Source organism: Podarcis vaucheri (genome assembly GCF_965113315.1).
Source record: "Podarcis vaucheri genome assembly, chromosome: 17".
NCBI classification, from domain to species: Eukaryota; Metazoa; Chordata; class Lepidosauria; order Squamata; family Lacertidae; genus Podarcis; species Podarcis vaucheri.
This window is the reverse complement of record NC_138755.1, coordinates 37483660-37488127: the sequence shown is the minus strand read 5'-3', so window position 1 is coordinate 37488127 and position 4468 is coordinate 37483660. Positions and strand designations below refer to the sequence as shown.

At 45.2% G+C, this 4468-nt stretch overlaps 1 long non-coding RNA gene across 1 annotated transcript; it reads right to left on the bottom strand.

Moving 5' to 3' along the window:
- Positions 1 to 344: 344 nt before the first annotated feature.
- LOC309522394 lies at positions 345 to 3680 on the bottom strand. Its single transcript, XR_014215086.1, has 2 exons — positions 3624 to 3680; positions 345 to 989 (listed from the first exon to the last, which is right to left on the bottom strand). It is a non-coding gene; the product is annotated as an uncharacterized lncRNA (long non-coding RNA).
- Between the last annotated feature and the right edge of the window lie 788 nt (positions 3681 to 4468).

Below are 4468 nucleotides of genomic sequence, written 5' to 3'. Positions count from 1 at the left end.
CGGGGGTTGCGGCGCTCATCTCGCTTTATTGGCCGAGGGAGCCGGCGTACAGCTTCCGGGTCATGTGGCCAGCATGACTAAGCTGCTTCTGGCGAACCAGAGCAGCACACGGAAACACTGTTTACCTTCCCGCCGGAGTGGTACCTATTTATCTACTTGCACTTTGACGTGCTTTTGCTAGGTTGGCAGGAGCAGGGACCGAGCAACGGGAGCTCACCTCGTTGCGGGGATTCGAACCGCAGACCTTCTGATCAGCAAGTCCTAGGCTCTGTGGTTTAACCCACAGCGCCACCCGCATTGTGGGTTAAAGTGGAATTTACAAAACATCAATAAATTAAGCTTACTCAACGTCCCCACATTTTATTAATAAAATGTATCAATCCTTTTCACCTAGAAGGCACCCAAAGCAATTCCTAGTTTTGCTACACGGAGCTTGCCTGCCTCAATCAAAATATTTTGTAAATAGCAAAGGTATCATCCATTCAATGGTGGGGGCAAGGAGGAAAGACAAAAACAAAAAGCCAAGGCACCCACTGAGGCATCATTCCAGTGGTGACACTTGTCTCCTTGCTTGACTGCTCATGAAATTTCATGGAAGAGTAGATGCTCCCCCTCCGCTTTCCTGTGGCACATGGAGTCAGTTTGGTGAGAGCAGTCACAGAGAGTGAATTCTGTCATTCAGACAATGAGAGACTGGCAGCACGCTGGCGGTGGAGGCAATGTTCTTTTGCTTTTCGTGTGCTTTGACACCAGTTAAATGTCTGCGGATGATGTTTAAGGCAAAAACTGTCCTCGCAGCTTGAGAATGTGCCCTGAAAGTAATGTCGCCTGGTCTGTATCTATATGCACGCAAACAACGTCGTTTCAGAGTTCAGTGGGGAGGCAGGGGGAGGTGAAAGGGAGGTCCGGATTCATAGAATTGTAGAGTTGGAAGGGATCCTGAGGATCATCTAGTCCTCCAACATTTCTCCAATGAAAATAGAGACGTCCTGTTTAATAATAATAATAATATTAATAATAATAATAATAATTTTATTATCTATACCTGGCCCATCTGACTGGGTTTCCCCAGCCACTCTGGGTGGCTTCCAACATATATAAAAACATAATAAAACATTAAAAAACCCCTTTCCCTATACAGGGCTGTCTTCTAAAGGTTGAATACTTATCTCCTTGGCTTGGGGCATATAACTCCATACCCTCCAACATTTCTCCAGTGAAAAGAGGGGTGTCCTAAGGAAAGGCTGGACATTCTGGGAAAAAATCAGAAACCGGGAGGGTTGTCCCTGGAAAATAGGGACACTTGGAGGTTCTGGGTTTTAGCCTCCATTTTGGGGTCTCCAGGAGAAGTGTACCAAAATGCAGAGCAGACTGCTTTTCATCTGGTGTTAAATTGTGATTTTCCTTTTAGCACCTCTCTCCCCCACTTCAGTGTTCATTGGGCTCTACCCTTTCGCGGGTGGCGCTGTGGGTTAAACCACAGAGCCTAGGACTTGCCGATCAGAAGGTCGGCGGTTCAAATCCCCACGACGGGGTGAGCTCCCATTGCTCGGTCCCTGCTCCTGCCAACCTAGCAGTTCGAAAGCATGTCAAAGTGCAAGTAGATAAATAGATACCACTCCGGCGGGAAGGTAAACGGCGTTTCCGTGCGCTGCTCTGGTTCGCCAGAAGCGGCTTAGTCATGCTGGCCACATGACCCGGAAGCTGTACGCCGGCTCCCTTGGCCAATAAAGCGAGATGAGTACTGCAACCCCAGAGTCAGTCACGACTGGACCTAATGGTCTGGGGTCCCTTTACCTTTACCCTTTCATGAGACCCTCTTGCTGGACCTCTCATCAGTTTTTGATACCACCAGCCATGCTATACTTCAGGTCCAAGTCCATGGGTTGGGGCACTGTTTTGCAGTGGTCCCACTGCTATCTGCCGGAATTGATTTTAGAGAGTTGCCTTGCTCCCCAGGCAGCTATGCTTTGCAGTGCTGCAAGACAACAGTTTTGTCCCTGTTGCTACTTAACATCTATATGAAGCTGTTGGCCATTAGGAAATTTGAAGGGCAGCAGCATCAGTACACCGGTAATGCCCAACTCCTTTCCTCAGTATCATCTGAATCAGGTGTCGATGTGCAAGTCCTGAGTCAGTGCTCAGATGCTGCGATGAGCTGCATGATGGCCAATGAACTGAAGCTGAATGCCGATAAGGCAACAGGAGAGAGGTGGCACCTCTAATGTTTACAAAGCCCTATGGGGTTGGAATAACCAGGGAGAAGAGTCGGTGGAAGAAGATTGGAAAAAAATTAAAGACTATTTACAGGAACACTGTAAAATTAATGAACGTTAGAAGGATGCTGGAATGAAGTTATATGGCTTTAGCAGAAATGTTATAAAGAATTAAGTAAAAATAGACTGTTAATGGGCCAAAGGGAAAAAAAATAAGGTTAGATTGTGTTAAGATAAACTATAGGACAAAAACTGGGAAAGATGGAAAGGATTTGCTGAAATAGCTAATTGAACTAGAATACAAAAAAGGGAGGTGTGAGGAGGTCGTCGAAACAAGTAAATGAAAGACAAGATATGAAAATATTGGATGTGTTTTTAATTGTTTCTGTCTTTGTTTTTGTTTTGTTAAGATAAGCAGTGTTTTTCTTTTTTTGCGTTTTTTGTATTGTATTGTATTGTTTTGCTTTGTTTAACTCTTTTTTCTTCTTTTTGTAATTATTAAATTCTTAATAAATATATATATATATATTTTTTAAAAGGAATAACCTCTTTTTCCTTGCTTTGACTTCCTCCCATTCTTGGAAGCTATCCGTAAATTTACTGGCAATTCATGTTGGTTTTTTTACAAGTGATTTTGAAATGCAGGCTGAAATCACCATTTTAATAGACCACAAATCTAAATGTTGGTTTTATAATATACATACATAGTAGTTACAGACTCATGAAATTTCAGTGGTGAGGTGGAAGAAGATCTCCAGCTATTCCCTTGTCCATTATCCTTCTCCTGCCCTTGCCTTCTCTCATTTTTACTGCTTTCCCTTTCCCCCTCCTCACTACTAACATCTTCCTCCATCATCAATATGAGCTATGTAACAGGTAGTAGATACGGTATGGTGCCCTCCAGTTATTATTGGAGTACAATTCCCATCATCTCTGACCATCAGCCATCCCAGCTGGGACTGATGGGAGATATGGTCCAACAGCATCTGGAGGCACCACACTGGCTACCCATGAGCTCAGTGGCGTAGCGTGGGGGGTGCAGGGGGGGCTGGCCGCACCGGGCGCAACATCTGGGGGTTAGGGTTAGGGGGCGCAAATCCACGGGTTAGGGGGCGCAAATTACTTGCCTTGCCCCGGGTGCTGACAACCCACGCTACGCCACTGCATGAGCTACAACAAATTATCTTTAAAATTAGAACAGGTATACCAAAAATAACAAGAGTATACAATAGTGCAGATTACCCTAAAAAGCATCCATGATCTGGTTTGCAGACCACAACATGGTCGCCAGAGTAATTCTGGAGGCATTCTGCAGCCACCACAGTGAAACCGGCCATGCTCAGAATGACCCTTCCTTCCTTCCCTCCCTACTCTGCTCGCTCTATATCCTCAAGTAAATACTCTTACATAATCCTGCCAATAATGAAGACAGAACAATCCATATATCCTCAGTAATGAAGCGGCAGAACCTGTATTGTGGAATGTTCTGAGCACCACCATCTCCATAGATACAGTGAAGGCAACGGAATGGAGTATTATCATATTGTCCTTTGAAAACTGCTGGTGGCAGCTGCTGAATCCTAGCCAAAGGGGAATTTAGAAAGAGCAGATATAATAGTGTTACGAAAGTCAGGCGTCACCTCCAATCTCTGCCAAGCTGCAGCAAGATTTCAGGGGGTCCCAGGCACTCACTCAGGGTCTGTGTTCCTTTGGAGAATTGAGACACAGCGGAGACTGTCATAGCTTTAAGAAGTATGGTTCTGAAATATACTCAGAGTCGAGAGTGGATTTCATGCTCTTTATTCAGCTCATAGTGGTGAGGAGGAATGGAAGTTCCCCCAGAATGTCTGCCTTATATACATTATTTACACAATGGGCCCCACGTGATTGGCTAATTCTGGGATTCTCCTGTAGGCCAATCAGGTTGCGGATTCCCTTCCACCTGGAGCTGGATTGGGTGGCTCCTGTGGACCAATCAGACTGCTGCATTATGAATCCTATCGTTCTAGGACCAATCAGACTGCTGCATTCTGAATCCTATTGTTCCAGGACCAATCAGACTGCTGCCTTTTGGATCCTGTTCAACTGAGTACCTAACAGGCTCATTCACCAATTTACACCTTCAGTCTGCACGGAGGGAGTCCCCTTTCCATACCTATACTTTCTCACTGCTTTTATTTCTTTTCTGGCAGTGCTCATAACTATTTCTAGCGTGCTCCTGAATGGTCCTTCCCCCACCCCCAATTTCTATC